This window comes from Macaca fascicularis, chromosome X (genome assembly GCF_037993035.2).
Source record: "Macaca fascicularis isolate 582-1 chromosome X, T2T-MFA8v1.1".
Classification (NCBI taxonomy): Eukaryota; Metazoa; Chordata; class Mammalia; order Primates; family Cercopithecidae; genus Macaca; species Macaca fascicularis.
The window spans coordinates 90,132,435-90,144,315 of record NC_088395.1 but is presented as its reverse complement, the minus strand read 5'-3'; the positions used below and the strand labels follow the sequence as shown (position 1 = coordinate 90,144,315).

General features: G+C 33.5%; 1 pseudogene; it reads left to right on the top strand.

Moving 5' to 3' along the window:
* The first annotated feature begins 658 nt into the window (after window positions 1-658).
* On the top strand, window positions 659-1,078 carry LOC102141038 (proteasome maturation protein pseudogene; annotated as a pseudogene).
* The last annotated feature ends 10,803 nt before the right edge of the window (window positions 1,079-11,881 follow it).

Here is an 11,881-nt window from a genome sequence, read left to right as displayed (position 1 = left end):
GCAATGCAACACACACACACACACACACACACACACACACACAGAAGTAAAAGTCAGTTTCAGGAGGAATTACAAACTGAGAAATCAAGAAAAGTTATAAAGGGAGAAAAAATATTGTACATCAATACTAATAAACATATTTTAACATAAGCTTTTGTAAAATACATATTTAAAAAAAACTTACAGAAATAAAAATAATTGTAAGAAAATATTATGAACAGTTGTACACCAGCATGTCAGATAATATAGATCAAATAAGCAAATTCCCAGGAACATAGTCATTACCAAAATTGATTAAAAAAGAAATTAAAAATCTGAACAAAATTATAACACAGAATGAGATTGAATCAGTAATAAAAAATGTCCCAATGAAGAAAAGTCCAGGCCCAGATTACTTCATTGGTGAGTTTCATTAAACATTTAATGAAAAATTAACATCAATTTTTCTGAGACTTTTCAAAAAATTTAAGAGAAGAAAACACTTTCTAAATTATTTTGTAAGGTCTGCATTACTCTGATACCAGTCAGAAAAGACATTGCAAGAGAAGAAATTAACAGAGCTATATTCTTTCGGAACATACATACAAAAATCCCTAAAAAAAAAATGAGGAAAACAATTCCAACAGCATATTAAAAGGATTGTAGAGAGTGGCAGAAGATGGATACCAGAGGACTTGGATCTCATCTAAAGGGCGGTATTCCAGCTACTGAACTTGCAGCAAGAGGATCTCTTGCAAGTCATAATCTTCTGACAATTTTGTGTGTGTGTATGAAAAATGAACTTTTACCTAGTCACCCTCTTGAATTTTCGGAAGAGAATTTCCAGCTTAACCAAGATAAAATGAATATTTCCCCACTGAGAAACATTCAGTGGTTATTTGCTCCACTAAAATTATAAATCGAAATTTAAGGCAATGCAGCAGATTTGATGTCTTCCATTTCTTTTGAGCTCAAACCTTTCATTGGATATTTTGAGGGGTAATGAAGAGACTACCTGATTTGAAGCTATGCTTATCTGTCACAAAGTGAAGTAATGGGAGAATGACACTTGGTGGAATATAAACTCAATTTACTATAATACAATATGGTATTCATGGAAATAGAGGGGCTGCATCTTGTTTATAGTCACTTCTGTACTATAATTTGATGCACACAACATTGAAAGTACTGACACATGGGAATTTTTGCACAAGTAGCCTCAGTGGTCATTTGAAATTTTGGGAGTGTTTGGTTTATGGCCATGTGACAACTGAAGGCACTAAAGACAGATGATTTTAATGTTTCTAATTTATATTAAAAAATGGCTTTCTATGTCTTTAAAATTACTGCTCATAAATATTATAAAATAGCCCACAAGTTGAAGATGAACCTGTTGTCTAAGTATTCCATAAATCTGAATAACCATTGTAAACATTTGAGTCTATAAACTTTATAGTAGCACCTTTCAAAATAAATATTTGTAATTGATTTCAGTGGCAAATTGAGTACAATATATTTATACATATTTATACATATTTCAGTATAGTCCATTAATACTATTAAGAATGAGATACTTACTGTATTGATGCTATTTTAGAATTGTAGCTATTCTCTTTCAATTTGAAAAGTACAAGTTCAGAGGTTTTGGGTTTCATCTTGTGTTTAAAGTGAAAAATTAAATAAAGCAACCAGCAAATGTAGGTTAAAAAAAAAGGGTTGTATACCATAACCAAATGAGATTTGTCCCAAGAATACAAAAATGGTTTAACCTAAAAAAAAAATCAATCAACAGAATGCAACACGTAAAGAGCATTTAAACACTCCACGTGAGCCTCTCAATTGAGGCAGAAAAGGCATTTTACAAAATCCAACACACTTTCATGATAAGGAAACTCAGAAAACTAGGGGTAGAAGGAAATGTCCACAACATGATAAAGGGTATATAGGAAAAACTCACAGGACATAACACACTTAATACTGAAAGACTGAAATATTTTCCCCTAAGATCAGGTACAAGACTAGAATGTTCAAATTATCACTGCTATCCAACATCATATTAAAAGTCATAACCAGGGAAATATATAAGAGAAAGAAATTTTAAAAATCCAAATTATAAGAGAAGGAAAACTATATTCACAGATGACATGATCCTATAAATAGGAAATACCAAAGAATCCTCAAAAAAAAAAAAAATCTACTGGGCTTAATAAATTAATTCAGCAAAGTTGCAAATCGGCAATGAACAATAAAAAAAAAAAAAACTAAAAACACAATTTCATTGAAATAACATACAAATAATAAAATATCTAGGAATAAGTTTAACCAAAAAGGTGAAAATCTTGTCAATGTAAAACTATAAAATATTTCTGAAAGAATACCTAAATAAATAGAAAGACATTAATGTTCATGGATTGAGAAATTTAACATTGCTAAAATACCAATACTATTTAAAGCAATCTACAGATTTCAACAGCCTTTCTTTTGAGAAGTCAAAAAGCTGATTCTCAAATGTATATGAAATTTCAAAAAGCCCTGAATAGCCAAAACAATCATGACGAAGGACAACAAAGTTGGAGGACTCACACTTCCTAATTTCAAAATTGAGTACACAGCTATAGGAATAAAAACAATATGAGTAGTCATATAAACAAATGGAATATAGTTGAGAGTTCAGAAATCAATCTGTATATTTATGGCCAATTATTTTTTATTTTATAGGTACATAATAGTTGTATATATTTATGGGGTATATGTGATACTTTGATACAATCAAACAATGCATAATGATAAAATCTGGGTAATTGAGATATCCATCACCTCAAACATTTATAATTTGATTGTGTTGGAAACATTCTAAGTCTTCTCTTTTAGCTGTTGTGAAATGTACAACATTTTTTTGTTAACTATAGTCACCCTATAGTGCTCTAGAAGACTAGAACATATTCCTTCTACCTAACTGTATTTTTGTACCCACTAGCCAACCCATCTTTATCCCCTACTCTCCACTACATTTCCCAGCTTCTGGTAAGCACTATTTTATTCACCATCTCCATGGGATCAATGTCTTTTTTTTTTTATTTTTATTTTTTTTAGTCCTCACACATGAGTGAAAAAAAAAAGTGATATTTGTCATTTTGTGCCCTGGTGTAACAAATTGATTTTTGACAAGGGTGTCAAGTTTATTCAATTGAGAAAGAATAGTTTCTTCAATGAATTGTGGTGGAATAACTAAATTTCCAAATGCAAAAGAGTGAAGTTGTATCCCTACGTTAAACTGTACACAAAAATAATCTCGCAATGGATAAATTACCCAAATATAAGAGCCAAAACCTAAAATCTCTTACAAGAAAGCATGGGGATAAACTGTCATGGCCTTAAATATGGTAATGGGTTCTTAGATATGGCACTAAAAACATGAACAACAAAAGAAAAAACTGTATATATAATAGACTTCGTCAAAATTGAAAACTTTCATGTATCAAAGGACATTATTAAGAAATTAAAAAGACGGCCAGGAGCAGTGGCTCACGCCTATAATCCCAACACTTTTGGAGGCCAAGACGGGTGGATCACGAGGTCAGGAGATTGAAACCATCTTGGCTAACAAGGTGAAACCTTGTCTCTACTAAAAATACAAAAAATTAGCTGGCGTGGTGGCATGTCCCTGTAGTCCCAGCTACTTGGGAGGCTGAGGCAGGAGAATTGCTTGAACCTGGTAGACGAAAGTTGCAGTGAGCTGAGATTGTGCCATTGCACTCCAGCCTTTGTGACACAGTGAGATTCCGTCTCAATAAAAAAGAAAAAGAAAAAATGTAGAAAAAAAGTAAAAAGACAACTTACATAGTGGAAGAAAATATTTGCAAATTACATACCTAAGAGATTATTACAGAGAATAAAGAATTCCTACAATTCAACAACAGCAAAAATCAAACAACCCAATTAAAAAATGGGCAAAAGACTTGAATAGATATTTCTCCAAAGATATAAAGGTAGGCAATAAGCATAAATAAGATGTTCAACATCATTAGTCATTAGATAAATGCAAATCAAAACCACTTTACATCAATTAGGGTGGTTGTAATAAAAAAAAAAGAAAACAACAAGTGTTGTTGAGGATGCACTAAAATTGGAACCCTTGTACATTGTTGACGGAAATATAAAATGCTGCAGCTGCTATGGAAACAGTTTGATAGTTCCTCCAAAATTTAAACATAGAATTGTCATATGAACCAGCAATTCCACTCCTAGTATATATCCAAAGGAAGTGAAAGCAGAGACTCAAACAAGTAATTGTATGCCAATGTTCATTGTAGCCTTATTCCTAATAGCCAAAAGTCAGAAGCAGTCCAAGTCTCCATCAACAGATGAATGCATAAACAAATATGGCATATAAATTCAATTGAGTAATATTCAGCTATAAAAAGTAATAAAGTTTTGTTACATGATATGACATGAATGAACCTTGAAAGTTTTACACTAAGTGAAATAAGCCAGACACTAAAAAACAAATATTGTGTAATTTCATTTACATAAAATATCTAAAATATGCAAATTTATAGACTAGAAAGATTAGAGATTAACAGAAACTAGAGGCAGACATGAATGAGAAGTCATTGCTTAATGGTAGAGTACTTCTGTTTGGAGTGATGAAAGTTTTGGAAATAGATGATGGTGATTATTTCACAAGATTGTGAATATGATTAATGCCACTGAATTGTATACTTAAATATGGTTAAAATGGTCAATTTTATGTTACATATGTTTGACTGCAAGAACCTTTCAAAAATTGTATTGTACCCAGATGTTATTGTTCAGTATTTTCTTTTCCCAGCTAATCATTTTTTCTTTCAACTTTTATTTTAGATGATAAAGGGGGAACATGTGTAGATTTGTTACGTAGGAATACTGCGTGATTTTGAGATTTGGAGTACAGATCCTGTCACACAGGTACTGAGCATAGTACCTAATAGGTAGTTTTTTAACCCAGCCCATCCCCACAGCCACCTAGTAGTTCACAGTGTCTATTGTTACCATATTTATGTCCACGTGTGCTCCATGCTTAGCTCCCACTTACGAGTGAGAATACGTGGTATTTGGTTGATTAGTTTTAAAAAAAGAAGAAGAATCCTATCGGCAGGGTTAATTTCATAATTGAAACATTTTAACTGAATTTTCTACTTATTAAAATTCTGCTAAATGAAAACTTCATTTCACTTTAAATATCAAATCAGATAAATTTATGTTGTCAATATATTTAGAGTTAGGATGGATATAAAATCACTCATAAGATATGGAAAATATTTTAATGAAATTCATCCTTTTAAGAGAAATGAAAGTTTTTATCAAAATATATTTATACTCAAATAGCTTTAATGTCCTATGATCTGTTATAAACTTAAAGTTAATTAAATTCAGTTTATAGCAAAAGGAGCAGAAAATTCATGACTTCAAATCATCGATTAAATTGGAATTTTTGCTATATCAAATTTTGGAGAAAGGTGAATAGCAGCAAAACAAGCTAATAGCAATAAGTAGAGAAAATGAAACACAAACCTCCAAGATGTCTTGGACTCAGTATACTAAAAGTATGTTCAAAGTTTTTCTGCTCATATTTACATTTATAGACTTCTATGATGTGAACTACTTTTTCTGAAAAATGCCCCCCAAAACCTGTGAGTTTTCAACCACAAAAATGATTGGATTATTTTCATTAGACTCTGCCACTAAGGCTGAAAAAGGGATTCATACATTCTGGAAAGATTTTCGATAACTATTAAGATAAATGGATCTTTTGTTAATCTTGTTTCCTGCAAATTCAATTAATCGCAAAGACATCTTCTACCTCTTTCTCAGCTCTCACATTGAATTAGTTAGCTAGTCCCTTCAGATTTCTTATATCTGTTTCTTGTTTCATTCCTACTGCCATTGCCTTTAGCTCAGATCTTCATTTCCTCTTTCCTAGACTATCACAACAGCTCTGGTTCCTCTCCTTACAACCCATCTTTCCCACCGAAATCAAAATTGTCTTCACAAATCATTAGTCTGAACTTGTTGCTCTGCTGCTCAAAAATCAGCAGCAGTTACCCAGATGCTTTGCGTAGTATTCAAAGCTCTCACCAGTCTGGACTCTCTTTACATCTCTGGTGACATTTCTTTGTTATTGACTGAATGTTTGTGTGCCCCCCTGCCAGCAAATTTGTTAATTGAAGCCTGAATCCCTAAATCCCTAATGTGATGATATTTGGAAAAGAGGTGTTTGGGAGGTAATTAGAGTTAGATAAGGTTATGAGAATGGTGCCCTCATGATGGGATTAGTGCTCTTATATGAAAAGATACCAGAGAGTTTGTGTGCTTGCTCTCTCTCTCTCTCTCTCTCTCTTCCCCCTCTCTCCCTCTCTCTCTCTCTCTCTCCTCTCTCCTTTCTCTCTCTCTCTCTCTCTCTATCATGTGAAGTCATAGCAAGAAGGCAACTGTCTATGTGCCAAGAGGAGAACACTTATGAGGAACTAAATACTGAATCAGCTGGCACCTTGATATTAAACTTTTCAGTCTCCACAACTGTGAGAAAAATAAATATTTAAACCATCCAGTCTATAGTATTTTGTTATGGCAGCCAATCTAATACAGTCCGCAAATTACTCCCTTACTCCATATACTTCTAATCACATGTGTTGATGTCCCAACCTCTAACATATGCTGTTCCTTTATTTATGCTCCTCTGCCAGCCTTAAATGCACTCCTCTATTTTTATCTTTTTTGTGATTGGACTTTTTAAAAAGTAATTTCAACTTTTATTTCAGAATTAGGTGTACACGTGCAGATTTGTTAAATGGGAATTTTGCATGTTGCTGAGGCTTAAAATACAAATGATATCGTCACTCAGGTAGTGAGCACAGTATCCAATAGGTAGTTTTTTCAGCCCTCTCCCCTTCCTTCCCGCTCTAGTAGTCTTTGGAGTCTATTGTTCCCATCTTTATATTCCTGGTTACTCAGTGTTTAGCTCCAACTTGTAAGTGGGAACACGTGGTATTTGGTTTTTGTTTCTGCATTAATTTGCTTGGTATAATGGCCTCTATCTGCATCCATGTTGCTGCAAAATACATGATTTTGTTACTTTTTATGTCTGTGTAGTATTCCGTGCTGTATATGTACCACATTTACTTTATCTAGTCCACCCATGGTTGATTCCCTGTCTTTGCTTTGTGAATAGTGCTGCAATTAACATATAAGTGCACGTGTCTTTTTGTTTGAAGGATTTGTTTTCCTTTGGGTATATACCCAGTAATGCAATTGTTGAGTCAAATGGTAGGTCTGTTCTTAGTTCTTTGAGAAATCTCCAAACTGCTTTCCACAATGACTAAACGAATTTATATTACCATCAACAGTGTATAAGTGTTCTCTTTTTCCCACAGCCTCATCAGCATCTGTTATTTATTGTCTTCTTAATAATAGCCATTGTAACTGGCATGAGATGGTATCACACTGTGGTTTTGATTTGCATTTTTTGATGAGTAGTGATGTTGAGAATTTTGTCATGTCTGTTGGCCACAATGTATATGTCTTCTTTTGAGAAGTACCTGTTTATAGCGGGCGCAGCGGCTCACGTCTGTAATCCCAGAACTTTGGGAGGCCGAGGCGGGTGGATCACCTGAGGTCGGGAATTCGAGACCAGCCTGACCAACATGGAGAAACCCCGTCTCTACTAAAAATACAAAAATTAGCTGGGCGTGGTGGCACATGCCTGTAATCCTAGCTACTCGGGAGGCTGAGGCAGGAGAATCACTTGAACCTGGGAGCCGGAGGTTGCAGTGAGCCAAGATCGTGCCATTGCACTCCAGCCTAGGCAACAGAGCGAAATTCTGTCTCAAAAAGAAAAAAAAAAAAGAAAAAAAAGTGAGAAGAGCCTGTTCATGCCCTTTACCTATATGTGTGTGTATATATATACATACATATATATATAGGCTGCTGAGTTGTTTAAGTTCCTCATGGTTTGTGAATATTATATTTTCTCCCATTATTCGGTTATCTCCTTACTATGTTGATAGTTTATTGTTTATTTCGTTGTGCAGAAGATCTTTAGTTTAATCAAGTCCCATTTCTCAGTTTTTGATTTTGTCACCATTGCTTTTGGGAACTTAGTCATAAATTATTTGCCAAGGCTGATGTCTAGAATGATATTTCCTAGGTTTTCTTTTAGGATTTTTACAGTTTTAGGTCTTACATTGATGTTTTTAATTCATCTTGACTTATTTTTGTATATTATTTGTATATTTATATTTTATAAATATATTTGTATACAAATAATATTTAGTAGTATATAGTATAACACTACAGTAGTACATAGTAGTATTATATAGTGTATTAGCAGTAGTATATATTATAATAAAACTATAATAGTGTATAGTAGTAGCATAAGCATATGGTATAATATTTGTATATTTTGTATACATTTGTATATTTTTGTGAAAGATGGGGTTCTAATTTAATTCTTCTGCATATGTCTAGCCAGTTATCATAGCACCATTTATTGAATAGGGAATGTTTTCTCCATTGTTTATTTTTTTTCAACGTCGTGGAAGATTCGATGGTTGTAGATGTTCAGTTTTATTTCTGGGTTCTTTATTCTGTTCCCTTGATCTATGTGTCTGTTTTTGTACCAGTACCATGCTGTACTCATTACAGCAGCCTTATAGTGTAGTTTGAACTCAGATAAGGTGATACTACTAAGCTTTGTTCTCTTTGCATAGAATTGCTTTGGCTATTTGGGCTCTTTTTTGCATTCATGTGAATTTTGCAATAGTTTTATTTTTATTTTTTTCTAATTCTGTGAACAATGGCATTGGAGGTTTGGTATGAATAGTATTAAATCTTTAGAGTGCTTTGGGCAGTATGGCCATTTTAATGATATCAAATCTTCCAATCTATGATTATGGAATGTTTTTCTGTTTGTTTATGTCATCTCTGATTTCCTTCAGAAGAATTTTGTAATTAATTCTACTTCTAGATATCTTTCACCTCCGTGATTAAATGTATTCCTACGTATATTTTTTGTGTGTCAAATGTCCTCCACTTACTCAATTTATTCCAATGCTATATATCTATAAGTTCATTTTGTGCTGTTATGATAAAATACCATAGACGGGGTAATTTATAAAAAGTAGAAATTTATTAGCTTAGAGTTCTGGATGCTGGGGAAACCAAGGTCAAGGTGCCAGCATCTTCTGAGGGCCTTCTTGCTGCATTATCCCATAGGAGGGGTGTGTGTGTGTGTGTGTGTGTGTGTGTGTGTGTGTGTGGAGAGAGAGAGAGAGAGAGAGAGAGAGAGAGAGAGAGAGAGAGAGAGAAACATGATATCAACATTAATACATTCATGAGGGCAGAGCCCTCATGATTTAATTGCTTCTTAACAGTCCCACCTCTTAATACCATCAGAATAACAAACTTCAGTATGAGTTTTGTAAGGCACATTCAAGCCATGGCAACAACCTTTAATCCTACCTCAAATATTGCCACCTCCTCTATGAAGCTTTTTCAGTCTTTAAAATAATAATTAATTATTTTATTCTTGAAATTCCTTTAATTCTTCATTTTTCTAGAATAACACTCAATATATACTGCTTTATAATATATCCAAGATGTTTTAAAGAAGTCTAACAGCCCCATTAAACTCTAAATACCTTGAAGGCAGAATGTTTTGTTCCTGTGTTTCCTTATGACTTTTAGCATAGAGCATACTTACAAAAGGTAGATATAAATGTAGAATGGACTAGACCCTTTCTTCCCTGAATTTGGAGTTTAATATAATTTGACTGTATACATTGTTTACCTTTGTCTCCTTTTTCAAATATAGAAGTTATGATCCTCAATGAGAAAGCCCCAAAGAACTCAAACCCTGATCCCTTTCTGAGGAAAGACTCCTATTCATGGCTATATATACACATACAGGTTGGTGTCATGAGTATCCATCCGGTGTAGTTGCATAAGACAGCCATACACAGACGGACCCTAGGGTTGGTTTAAAGCACTGCTATCAGCATTTTGGAATTCTTAACAACTTTATCTGTGAATTATATTCAAAGTTTTGGAAGTGAAGACCAATAGCACAAAGGGGCATGTGTGTGAGGAGAGAAAATGTGCACAATGTGAATGTCTACCATTTCTTGCTACCAATTTGCATACAGAACTTGTGAGGTTGATGGACACATGATATGTAGTAGGTCAGTAAGACTCAAAACAAATATGAGGTACGTGCATTAACATTACTATGACTGAGTAAACCTGGTCTCTGAGAGGCCTTACGGACCATATTTTCTTTTGCACCAGAACTTGCTTCAAATGCAGAAAGAAGGCAATGGTGTTCTAAGAAACAAGAATAACCAAAAAAAAAAAAAAAACTATCAGATTGTTTCTTATTCATGTTACTTTCTTTTATTAGCCAACCACTTTTCCTAGAAATGATGACATAGAATTAAAGGGAAAGATAGAGCAAGATATACATATATATATATACATACACACACACACACATGTATATGTATATGTATATGTATATGTATATGTATATGTATATGTATATGTATTAGTTTCAGTCCTTTCTTACTCAATAGGGAGCCAAAAGTAGAGAATGTTGGTAGAATGTATGCTTTGTCAGGTGGTGTAATAAAAACAGTTGAGTTGGTTTTGTGCAGCATTTCCACTGCTTTGGTAAAAACAAAGCATATGTGCATGTACAAACTATAAAATAAGAATTGTGTAATATAGGTGATTTCACATATGAGCTATATTTGAATTTAAATGTTTATATTTGCATTTAAATCTGACTGAAAAATACAAATATTAATTGTAAACTTCATGCTAATATTTTAACTTTTAATTTCTATTTACTTGTAACCACAATAAAAAGCAAATAATAAACACAACTACACATCTAGAGAGAGAGATTGCAAAAGAAAGAAAAACAATTTTATGTTTTAATTATTTTAACAGTACTTTTTCCCTGCATTTTGAACAAGGAGAATCACATTTTCATTTTGCACTGGGCTCTGCAAATTATATAGCCAGAGAAAATGCCCTTGTTTTTGGCTACATGGCTGCAATTGCTATTTGGTTAATCTGCCCCTTATATTTGCAGGCTCCTCAATTTTTCTTTTCTCAAAAAAAATCCAATAAACCAATTCTGTATTTCTGCTAGAATATTTTCCAACTTCCTCCAGAGGTGAAGTGATGTTTGAAGCTAGGTCAGATGTTCTTTTCCTTTTAACTCAGGTTTACTCCATTTGAGTTAGCTTATGGAAATCCTTTTTACAGACCACCTAATCAGGTTAAAAGAGTAAGCTTTTTACTCAGCTGGATCTGAACGTGAATTCTGACTCCACTCTCTATTTGCAGGGTCATCTTGAGCAAGTTACCTATCCTCTTTAAATGAGTTTGCCAAGCTCCACCCTCACAGATTCTGAGGCACTCTGACTTTGTAATCAATTGCTTAAGTGACTTATATGTAGATAGTATGCCTACTGCTACTTGGGATTTCCTGTATAGGATAATTTTTAATTTGCCTTCTTATCCTATGAGTTCATGATTCTATGAAGTATACAAGCTCCTCAGGTCCTTGCTGTGTATCTGCTTTAGAATGAGGTCTTTTCTATTTCCTATAAAAAGGGCCAAATTCCTCATTAAGACATGATCCTCAACAACATGGTATGCAGGACGAAGCAAGTCTTTCTTAACCTGATCCAAATAACAAGCAAAATGTGATATCATTATGAGGTTATAGATTTTCCCTTGGTAGAAAGTAACACTTCAGAGTTCTGGTACATGGAACTACCAAAACAAGTTGTATATTGACATGTGACCTAAGGAAGGCATCCTTCCAAAAATAGTTGCTGATATACTGGCAATATAT